This window comes from Salmo salar, unplaced genomic scaffold (assembly GCF_965601325.2).
Source record: "Salmo salar unplaced genomic scaffold, fSalSal1 ptg000335l, whole genome shotgun sequence".
Taxonomy (NCBI): Eukaryota; Metazoa; Chordata; class Actinopteri; order Salmoniformes; family Salmonidae; genus Salmo; species Salmo salar.
In genome coordinates, this window is record NW_027675353.1 from 658,191 (window position 1) to 670,479 (window position 12,289).

A 12,289-nucleotide genomic window follows, 5' to 3' on the forward strand; every position below is an offset into this window, starting at 1 on the left:
CTTTGACTTGACAAAACATTACACACAACTCTTGTAAATGTACTGTCCTAACATACTCTAAATTTATGCTTTCGCCGTAAAACCTTTTTGAAATCGTAAAACGTGGTTAGATTAAGGAGATGTTTATCTTTCAAATGGTGTAACATAGTTGTATTTTTGAAAAATTTGAATTTTGACATTTATTTGGATTCAAATTTGCCGCTCTTGAAATGCACCTGCTGTTGATGGAGTGCACCACGGGTGGCACGCTAGCGTCCCACCTAGCCCCAAGAGGTTAAGAAGGTAGAGCAGGGCTTTATTATGGACAGACTTCTCCCATTCTTAGCTACTGTCGTATCAATATGTTTTGACCATGGCAGTTTACAATCCAGGGTTACTCCAAGCAGTTTAGTCACCTCAACTTGCTCAATTTCCACATTATTCATTACGAGATGAACAGGTGAGCAGTACGCGTCTATGTAATGAGAGCATGAACAGTGTGAGGACCGTTAAAACGTCTTAGGGCTAGGGGGCAGTTTTCGGAAGTTCGGAGAGTCTGGCGAGCCCAAAGTAAAATGCCTGTTACTCAGGCCCAGAAGCTATGCATATAATTGGTAGATTTGGAAAGAAAACACTCTGACGTTTCCAAAATTGTTAAAACTGTATGTGGTACTGTATGTGGATGATCAGGGCTTTATTCAGAAAAAGTTTCTTGGGCTACTTTGATTTGCCAAGTGGGCGAGATGTGAATTCCGTGTTTAATTTCATGGACAAACTTGTTGTTCAAACCTACGATGGCTCACCTTCAAGGGAACGTATCTGCTATTTGTATTTCCAGCTAAGTCCCCTCCTGTTCCATGGTTTAACAAGCGATGACCACTCTACTTCCATTGTCAACTAACTCCTCACATGAACTGGAAGCCACGTCTCATGTGGCCCACTCAACCACTGGCACATTGAATGTTTCCTCTCCAAGCACGGTGAGGGAACCCCTGTTAATTTTCTCTCATTACTTTATGTAGAGTCAATCACAAACACAATCACATTATTACACATCTATGATTTGACTCCTTGCTTGGACTAACTCATTCTTAGCTCTTTTGTCTCACTGTGTAGTGTTTTTGTGTTGTCTTCCCAGTCAAACCCTGCCCTGCACTGGTCAAGCCTCTGAACACCTCAACTCATGCCTCATACCCTCATTCAATCACTGCTGTGATCCCTTCCCAAAATGGTGTAAGTAGCCCTCTCATTCCTATTCCCCATAATATTGTACTATAAGTGTTTTTATTAAATGCTTTAGGTTAAAATAATTACTCTTTGACGATTTTTGAAACACATTTTTGACATCTCTGTGCGTTCTGCTCCTATACTGTGGGTCTCCCATCCTCCTCAACAACAGACATGTCTAATAACGTGTAATACAATTCATCATTAATAATTCTGCAAGTTTTCTGTGTTCAGAAGCCTGATTCTACTCACTGTGGTAGTGTGGAAGTGTTGAGCTGTATTATTTGGCCTGTGGTCCTGTTGTCCCCAGTCCCAGTGGTGAAGATAATGTCTTAATTGAGCTTCTTGTCTGTGACTGAGATACGTAATCTGCACATTTACTAAAACGTCAGCTCTCATCTCTCCCAATGTTCTCAATGTCAAACAATGAAGGCCGGGTAGTTTTTTTTCATGATTGCAACCCAGGTCATTTTAGTCGGCTGGACCTCGCTACATATTCGTCGCCAGACCCACTGGCTCCAGGTCATCTACAAGTCTATGCTAGGTAAAGCTCTGCCTTATCTCAGCTCACTGGTCACGATAACAACACACACTCGTAGCAAGCGCTCCAGCAGGTACATCTCACTGGTCATCCCCAAAGCCAACACCTCCTTTGGCCGCCTCTCCTTCCAGTTCTCTGCTGCCAATGACTGGAATGAATTGCAAAAATCGCTGAAGCCGGAGACTTATTGCTCCCTCACTAACTTTAAACATCAGCTATCTGAGCAGCTAACCGATCGCTGCAGCTGTACATAGTCCATCTGTAAATAGCCCAACCAATCTACCTACCTCATCATTGTTTTTATTTACTTTGCTGCTCTTTTGCACACCAGTATCACTACTTGCACATCATCATCTGCTCATCTATCACTCCAGTGTTAATCTGCTAAATTGTGATTACTTTGCTACTATGGCCTATTTATTGCCATAAGTCCTCACGCCATTTGCACAACCTGTATATAGACTTTTTTTAAATTTTGTGTTGACTGTACACTTGTTTATTCTATGTAACTCTGTGTTGTTGTTTCTGTCACACTGCTTTGCTTTATTCTTGGCCAGGTCGCAGTTGTAAATGAGAACTTCTCAACTAGCAACCTTGTTAAATAAAGTTGAAATAATAAAAATAAAAATATCCTATATCATAATGAGTCAGATTACATGGAGAGGGGGGACCTGATCCTAGATCATAATGAATCAGATTACATGGAGAGGGGGGACCTGATCCTATATCATAATGAATCAGATTACATGGAGAGGGGGGGACCTGATCCTAGATCATAATGAATCAGATTACATGGAGAGGGGGGACCTGATCCTAGATCATAATGAATCAGATTACATGGAGAGGGGGGACCTGATCCTAGATTATAATGAGTCAGATTACATGGAGAGGAGGGACCTGATCCTAGATCATAATGAGTCAGATTACATGGAGAGGGGGGACCTGATCCTAGATCATAAATAATCAGATTACATGGAGAGGGGGGGACCTGATCCTAGATTATAATGAGTCAGATTACATGGAGAGGGGGGACCTGATCCTAGATCATAATGAATCAGATTACATGGAAAGGGGGGGACCTGATCCTAGATTATAATGAGTCAGATTACATGGAGAGGGGGGGACCTGATCCTAGATCATAATGAATCAGATTACATGGAGAGGAGGGACCTGATCCTAGATCATAATGAATCAGATTACATGGAGAGAGGGGGACCTGATCCTAGATCATAATGAATCAGATTACATGGAGAGGGGGGACCTGATCCTAGATCATAATGAATCAGATTACATGGAGAGACGGATATATATAATATAGGCTACTATTTTTTAAATATTTAATATGCCATAAACTATTGTTTTTTTAACAGTTTCATTAATTCATTGTAATTAACTTAATCATTATGACACACCCCTCTCTATTGTCATTGGTTGCACTAATTGCACTGTTTGTCAACATAACCTGGTTCAAGTATTGATGACATCACCCTGAAGAAGGCACAGTGATGCTGAAACGTTGGTAAATATCCAATAAATTACTGGGAGTTTATATATGGAGTGTGGGATTCTCTTTATTTTGATAGTTTATAACTCTTATGTAGTTGCCATCTTTTTGTGTTTTTCAGGCAGCCTGGGAAAGAACTGAAAAAACTCACTAAAGAGTCAAGACAGAGACACCAGAAAGACCCAAGAAGACTTGGACGCAGCATCAGAGGACAGAGAGGGATGTTCAGAACTCACTCAGTCTGGTCAGTTGGTGAGGGTAGACTTGGAGGCTGCTTACCTGACACGAAGTCTGGAGGACATGGAGGAAGTCCCCCCTCCTCTCCCCTACCTTCCCTATACCCCCCTCCTCTCCCCTACCTTCCCTATACCCCCCTGTCCCCTACCTTCCCTATACCCCCCTCCTCTCCCCTACCTTCCCTATACCCCCTCCTCTCCCCTACCTTCCCTATACCCCCCTCCTCTCCCCTACCTTCCCTATACCCCCTCCTCTCCCCTACCTTCCCTATACCCCCCCCCTCTCCTCTACCTTCCTATACCCCCTCCTCTCCCCTACCTTCCCTATACCCCCTCCTCTCCCCTACCTTCCCTATACCCCCCTCCTCTCCCCTACCTTCCCTATACCCCCCTCCTCTCCCCTACCTTCCCTATACCCCCCTCCTCTCCCCTACCTTCCCTATACCCCCCCCTCTCCCCTACCTTCCCTATACCCCCTCCTCTCCCCTACCTTCCCTATACCCCCTCCTCTCCCCTACCTTCCCTATACCCCCTCCCCTACCTTCCCTATACCCCCCTCCTCTCCCCTACCTTCCCTATACCCCCCTCCTCTCCCCTACCTTCCCTATACCCCCCTCCTCTCCCCTACTTTCCCTATATCCTCTCCCCTACCTTCCCTATAACCCCCTCCTCTCCCCTACCTTCCCTACACCCCCCTCCTCTCCCCTACCTTCCCTATACCCCCTCCTCTCCCCTACATTCCCTATACCCCCTCCTCTCCCCTACATTCCCTATACCCCCTCCTCTCCTCTACCTTCCCTATACCCCCTCCTCTCCCCTACCTTCCCTATACCCCCTCCTCTCCCCTACCTTCCCTATACCCCCTCCTCTCCTCTACCTTCCCTATACCCCCTCCTCTCCCCTACCTTCCCTATACCCCCCCTCCTCTCCCCTACCTTCCCTATACCCCCTCCTCTCCCCTACCTTCCCTATACCCCCTCCTCTCCCCTACCTTCCCTATACCCCCTCCTCTCCCTTATACCCCCTCCTCTCCCCTACCTTCCCTATACCCCCTCCTCTCCCCTACCTTCCCTATACACCCTCCTCTCCCTTATACCCCCTCCTCTCCCCTATAACCCCTCCTCTCCCCTACCTTCCCTATACCCCCCTCCTCTCCCCTACCTTCCCTATAACCCCTCCTCTCCCCTACCTTCCCTATACCCCCCTCCTCTCCCCTACCTTCCCTATAACCCCTCCTCTCCCCTACCTTCCCTATACCCCCTCCTCTCCCCTATCTTCCCTATACCCCCTCCTCTCCCCTACCTTCCCTATAACCCCTCCTCTCCCCTACCTTCCCTATAACCCCTCCTCTCCCCTACCTTCCCTATACCCCTCCTCTCCCCTACCTTCCCTATACCCTAATCCTCCTCCCCCCTACCTTCCCTATACCCCCTCCTCTCCCCTACCTTCCCTATACCCCCCCCTCCTCTCCCTTACCTTCCCTATACCCCCTCCTCTCCCCTACCTTCCCTATACCCTCCTCCTCTCCCCTACCTTCCCTATACCTCCCCTCCTCTCCCCTACCTTCCCTATACCCCCTCCTCTCCCCTACCTTCCCTATACCCCCTCCTCTCCCCTACCTTCCCTATACCCCCTCCTCTCCCCTACCTTCCCTATACCCCCCCTCCTCTCCCCTACCTTCCCTATACCCCCCCTCCTCTCCCCTACCTTCCCTATACCCCCCTCCTCTCCCCTACCTTCCCTATACCCCCTCCTGTCCCCTACCTTCCCTATACCCCCTCCTCTCCTCTACCTTCCCTATACCCCCTCCTCTCCCCCACCTTCCCTATGCCCCCTCCTCTCCCCTACCTTCCCTATACCCCCTCCTCTCCCCTACCTTCCCTATACCCCCTCCTCTCCCCTACCTTCCCTATAACCCCTCCTCTCCCCTACCTTCCCTATAACCCCTCCTCTCCCCTACCTTCCCTATACCCCCTCCTCTCCCCTACCTTCCCTATACCCCCCTCCTGTCCCCTACCTTCCCTATACCCCCCCCCCCCCCCCATTATGTTGGACCATCATGTTTATTTTTTTGAATCTTGTCTTTGTTTGTGATCAGGTTAGAAGAGAATGACTCCTCAACCCAAGAGGTCCTGGAGCAGCTGTGATCAGGTTAGAAGAGAATGACTCCTCAACCCAAGAGGCCCTGGAGTAGCTGTGATCAGGTTAGAAGAGAATGACTCCTCAACCCAAGAGGCCCTGGAGCAGCTGTGATCAGGTTAGAAGAGAATGACTCCTCAACCCAAGAGGCCCCGGAGCAGCTGTGATCAGGTTAGAAGAGAATGACTCCTCAACCCAAGAGGCCCTGTAGCAGCTGTGATCAGGTTAGAAGAGAATGACTCCTCAACCCAAGAGGCCCTGGAGCAGCTGTGATCAGGTTAGAAGAGAATGACTCCTCAACCCAAGAGGCCCTGGAGCAGCTGTGAGAGAGCAGCAGTGTGGAAGCATTTGGGGAAATTTAAAGAAGGTTTCCTGGTAATTAGGATTGACTGTTATGTAAAGGGTCAGAGCCACTGAGTGGACAAAATATTAAGGATACCTTCCTAATATTGAGTTACGCCTGGTCAGTTTGTCATGGAAAGAAAAGTGTCCTTAATGTTTTGTGTAAATTACATAATAATTATACATTTATGGATTGTTTTATGTAGCCTATTGTTTTCTATTTATTCAACCTGCCATCTACCCACCTGGGGACTGAGGGTTATGAGAGAACCCCCACATCACTAGCTTCTCTTTATTCAACCTGCCATCTACCCACCTGGGGACTGAGGGTTATGAGAGAACCCCCACATCACTAGCTTCTCTTTATTCAACCTGCCATCTACCCACCTGGGGACTGAGGGTTATGAGAGAACCCCCACATCACTAGCTTGCAGGTTCTGCAGCCTTGTAAAGATAAGGAGGGGATGACTGGGAGGCAGGTTGGCATTTATTGTCATGAATCTTGCCCTGGAGGCAGGTTGGTATTTATTGTCATGAATCTTGCCCTGGAGGCAGGTTGGCATTTATTGTTATGAATCTTGTTCTGGAGGCAGGTTGGCATTTATTGTCATGAATCTTGTTCTGGAGGCAGGTTGGCATTTATTGTCATGAATCTTGTTCTGGAGGCAGGTTGGCATTTATTGGTATGAATCTTGCCCTCTAGGCAGTTCAGCAAAGTATTCACTAGCTGGCACAGGCACAAAGTAATACAATCAGATTTTAATCCTTACCTCAACCCTAACCACACTGCTAATCCTTCCCTTAAATTAAGACCATAAAACAACATTATTTTCCACAGCCAATTCTGACTTTGCAGCTGACATATCTAGAGGAAATCGCACAGTTCTGCCTCCAGGTCAAGATTCATGACAAACGTCAACATGAGACAGGGAGAAGCAATGTAAAAATCAATAACGAAATTGTTTTCACAATTAACATGCTTTTTCTTGTTTCAAGTATGTTTTATTATGAAAAGTACAATATATCCATGTATACTTGTACAACTATGGAGCGTATGTCCACATATAATTGTACAATTTGTTTTTCCAACATAAAAGACAAGAAATGATCACATTGGTATTTTAACAGTGTTATTGTAAGAGTTTAAATGTTTAAACAGAGGATACATCTAAAACAGGATAAAACAAGTGCAGTACGTTGTGAGAATGTTACTTTAACGTCGACTCATAACGTCACACTATAACGTCATGGGAGTCTTGTGGAAAGACTAACGGTGTTATTGTAAGAGGTCGTGGGTCAAGGTCCTCACAATTATAGGAAGATGCGCATGTGTGTGTGTGTGTGAGAGTGTGTCCTGTGTGTGTATGTGTGTGTGTGTGTGTGTGTGTGTGTCCAGTGTGTGTGTCCAGTGTGTGTGTGTGTGTCCAGTGTGTGTGAGTCCAGTGTGTGTGTGTGTGTGTGTGTGTGTTTGTCTAGTGTGTGTGTGTGTGTGTGTGTGTGTTTGTCCAGTGTGTGTGTGTGTGTGTGTGTGTGTGTGTTTGTGTGTGTCCAGTGTGTGTGTGTGTGTGTGTGTGTGTGTTTGTGTGTGTCCAGTGTGTGTGTGTGTGTGTGTGTGTGTGTGTGTGTGTGTGTTTGTGTGTGTCCAGTGTGTGTGTTTGTCCAGTGTGTGTGTGTGTGTGTGTGTGTGTGTGTGTGTCCAGTGTGTGTGTGTGTGTGTGTCCAGTGTGTGTGTGTGTGTGTGTCCAGTGTGTGTGTGTGTGTGTGTCCAGTGTGTGTGTGTGTGTGTGTCCAGTGTGTGTGTGTGTCCAGTGTGTGTGTGTGTGTGTGTCAGGTGTGTGTGTGTGTGTCCAGTGTGTGTGTGTGTGTGAGTCCAGTGTGTGTGTGTGTGTGAGTCCAGTGTGTGTGTGTGAGTCCAGTGTGTGTGTGTGAGTCCAGTGTGTGTGTGTGAGTCCAGTGTGTGTGTGTGTGAGTCCAGTGTGTGTGTGTGTGTGTGAGTCCAGTGTGTGTGTGTGTGTGTGTGTGTGTGTCCAGTGTGTGTGTGTGTGTCCAGTGTGTGTGTGTGTGTGCCCAGTGTGTGTGTGTTCAGTGTGTGTGTGTGTTGAGTGTGTGTGTGTGTTCAGTGTGTGTTCAGTGTGTGTGTGTGTGTGTGTGTGTGTCCAGTGTGTGTGTGTGTGTTCAGTGTGTGTGTGTGTGTGTGTGTGTGTTCAGTGTGTGTTCAGTGTGTGTTCAGTGTGTGTGTGTGTGTCCAGTGTGTGTGTGTTCAGTGTGTGTGTGTGTGTTCAGTGTGTGTTCAGTGTGTGTGTGTGTGTGTGTGTGTCCAGTGTGTGTGTGTGTGTGTTCAGTGTGTGTGTGTGTGTTCAGTGTGTGTTCAGTGTGTGTGTGTGTGTTCAGTGTGTGTGTGTGTGTTCAGTGTGTGTGTGTGTGTGTGTGTGTGTGTGTGTGTGTGTCCAGTTATTATTTCAGGGACACTGAGGAGTCAACATAATGAACCATAAATCCTGGATAGAGGGGCTCAGTGAATGTGGAGGTGAATGTGATCAGGTGGGTCAGTGTGTCAGAGGAGGCTCTATAGAAGGACAGAGTGCCGGCTGACCAGTCCAGATACACTCCTACTCTGTGGGAGCTGGAGGAGGGGACGTCTATGGTAGTGGAGTTATTATTATACCAGCTGGAGGAGGGGACGTCTATGGTAGTGGAGTTATTATTATACCAGGCAGAGTAATTGTTGTCAGAGCAGAACAGACTCCAGGACTTGTCATTGTATCCAAGACAACAGTCCTTAACCCTTCCTCTCCTGTTGATTCCTTTATATGTCACTCCTATACCAGCCCCCCCACTCCACTCTACCTCCCAGTAACAGCGCCCAGTCAGACCCTCTCTACACAGCACCTGTCTCCAGTCCTTAAATCTCTCTGGGTGATCAGGATACGGCTGCTCCTCTCTCCTACAAGTCACCTTTCTGTTCTCCTCAGACAGAGAGAGGAGTCTGTTTACTGTGTTTAGGTCAGATGATATTTAATATGACCAAGTCAGTAATGATGGTGGTCTTTGACTTAACTTGAATTAAGACTTATTCTTAGTCATATTCTTCACAGCAGTCAACACTCACATTTTCTAATTCCAGGTTTCATTCTGAACTCTCCACCATGTTCCACACTGTAGCGGTAAGCAGAAAAACAGACAGTCAATGAGTGATACACCTGAACTCACACACACACACACACACACACACACACACACGACACACATACACACACACACGACACACACACATGACACACAGTCAGCATATAACTTTGTCCAAGTGCTGGTCAGAATGTTTGTCTTAACCAGCCTGAGAAGTCAAACATGTCTGATATGAACATTGACATAAACCCTCTACATACTTGAGTTTCTCCAGTCTGCAGTGTGGATCCTCCAGTCCAGCAGAGAGCAGTCTGACTCCTGAGTCTCCTGGGTGATTGTAGCTCAGGTCCAGCTCTCTCAGGTGTGAGGGGTTTGACCTCAGAGCTGAGACCAGAGAAGCACAGCCTTCCTCTGTGACTAGACAGCCTGACAGCCTGCAAAGAGTCAAATCATATTAAAATCACACTGCTATTCTTTGGTGGTGAAAATAGTGGCAGTATATTTCTTCAACATATTTAGATATATCAGTGTCATGAAACCTGCCATATCTATTCAGAAATTAATGTATCATATTATAAATGACTAATTATCAACGCTTTGCCTGCAGATAGAAACATGTATAGTACAAATATTTGAGTAGACTGACCAGACCAGTTTAAAAGCAGTATCAGTCAAAAGACAGACAGTGAGGTATCAGATTTAGATTGTATTGAGTATACAGTCCACACCATATCTATTTCGACAGTGAAGATAACATTTTAAATGTGGCTCTAAACTCCAACATTTTGGATTTCAGATCAAATGTTTCATATGAGGTGACAGTATATAATGTCACCTTTTATTTGAGGATATTTTCATACATATCTGTTTCACCATTTAGAAAAATGAAAGCACTTCATGTATCTAGTCCCCCTATTTAAAAAAGTCATATGTTTTCTGACCAATTCACTCATAGTGTATTAAATTAGTCAAAAGTTTATTATTTGGTCCCATATTCTTTGACTGCAATGACTACATCAAGCCTGTGACTACCATGATTGAGAAAGATCATGAATAATAATGAGTGAGAGAGTTACAGAGGCTACAACAAAACATGCTAACCTCTCACCATTACCAATAACAGAGACTACAACAAAACATGCTAACCTCACCATTACCAATAACAGAGGCTACAACAAAACATGCTAACCTCTCACCATTACCAATAACAGAGGATACAACAAAACATGCTAACCTCTCACCATTACCAATTACAGAGGCTACAACAAAACATGCTAACCTCCCACCATTACCAATAACAGAGGCTACAACAAAACATGCTAACCTCTCACCATTACCAATAACAGAGGCTACAACAACACATGCTAACCTCTCACCATTACCAATAACAGAGGCTACAACAAAACATGCTAACCTCTCACCATTACCAATAACAGAGGTTACAACAAAACATGCTAACCTCTCACCATTACCAATAACAGAGGTTACAACAAAACATGCTAACCTCTCACCATTACCAATAACAGAGGATACAACAAAACATGCTAACCTCTCACCATTACCAATAACAGAGGTTACAACAAAACATGCTAACCTCTCACCATTACCAATAACAGAGGATACAACAAAACATGCTAACCTCTCACCATTACCAACAACAGAGGATACAACAACACATGCTAACCTCTCACCATTACCAATAACAGAGACTACAACAAAACATGCTAACCTCTCACCATTACCAATAACAGAGACTACAACAAAACATGCTAACCTCTCACCATTACCAATAACAGAGTGGGTTTGATCTTTGTTAGTAGAATCACAAGCCTCACTGCAGGTGTCAGGAATCCCGCTTCCTGAGTCTGTTTCTGCCTGAGCTGACTGTTTTCTGTTTGGAGTCTAAGGGTGCGTTCAGAAACCTATCTGGTTGCCAGGCGACGAAGTTAGGCGGGAGATCTAGTGATTACCCTACACCTGCATCTCATCAACCTTCTGCACACCTGGTCCTGATCATCACCTCTTCATAAGCCCTGAGCTGACATCCATTCCCTGCTGGATCGTTCGCAACGAACAGCCTCATGTTTCCTGAGCTAGTCTTGTTGTTTTGTCCTTGTTACTGGTTACTCACCCCCCGTTTACTCTGTCTACAGTCATCCTCCCGGAACATTCAACTCCCTTGCCTGGCCGTCGGTGGATACAGTGACGTCATTGAATCCACCCATCTACTCTCATCAACTCACCTCCGCTGCCGCTCTGTCTCCTGGATCACTCAAATTACACATCAAGACTACCAATAAATACTCACCTTCATTTTACTCACCTTGTCCTGGTCTGCTTCTGCGTTCTGTCTTAGAGAAACGTGACAGCAGGCATGGAATATGGGACAACATGCTAAACTTATGACTACTTTAATTCACTTTAAGTAATATGTCCGAATAATTACGACTTTTTCAAATGGGAGAACTACATGCATAAAGTACTTTCATATCTGATAATACTGACCTCAGAGTCTCCAGTTTACAGTGGGGATTCCCCAGTCCAGCAGAGAGCAGCTTCACTCCTGAATCCTTCAGGTCATTGTTACTCAGATCCAGCTCTCTCAGGTGTGAGGGGTTTGACCTCAGAGCTGAGGCCAGAGAAGCACAGCCTTCCTCTGTGACTAGACAGCCTGACAGCCTGCAAAGAGTCAAATCATATTAAAATCACACTGCTATTCTTTGGTGGTGAAAATAGTAGCAGTATATTTTTTCAACATATTTAGATATATCAGTGTCCTGAAACCTTCCATATCTATTCGTAAATTAAAGTATCATATTATAAATTACAAATTATCAAAGTTTTGCCTGCAGATAGAAACATGTATAGTACAAATATTTGAGTAGACTGACCAGACCAGTTTAAAAGCAGTATCAGTCAAAAGACAGACAGTGAGGTATCAGATTTAGATTGTATTGAGTATACAGTCCACAACATATCTATTTCGACAGTGAAGATAACATTTTAAATGTGGCTCTAAACTCCAACATTTTGGATTTCAGATCAAATGTTTCATATGAGGTGACAGTATATAATGTCACCTTTTATTTGAGGATATTTTCATACATATCTGTTTCACCATTTAGAAAAATGAAAGCACTTCATGCATCTAGTCCCCCTATTTAAAAAAGTCATATGTTTTCTGACCAATTCACT

General features: G+C 45.2%; 2 long non-coding RNA genes across 2 annotated transcripts; one reads left to right on the plus strand and one right to left on the minus strand.

The window, feature by feature from the left end:
- The first annotated feature begins 266 nt into the window (after window positions 1-266).
- Window positions 267-2,415, plus strand: LOC145875760 (uncharacterized). Its single transcript, XR_014391325.1, has 3 exons — window positions 267-959; window positions 1,118-1,212; window positions 1,441-2,415. It is a non-coding gene; the product is annotated as an uncharacterized LOC145875760 (long non-coding RNA).
- Window positions 2,416-7,376: 4,961 nt separating this feature from the next.
- Window positions 7,377-10,550, minus strand: LOC145875761 (uncharacterized). Its single transcript, XR_014391326.1, has 2 exons — window positions 9,355-10,550; window positions 7,377-9,124 (listed from the first exon to the last, which is right to left on the minus strand). It is a non-coding gene; the product is annotated as an uncharacterized LOC145875761 (long non-coding RNA).
- Window positions 10,551-12,289: the final 1,739 nt, after the last annotated feature.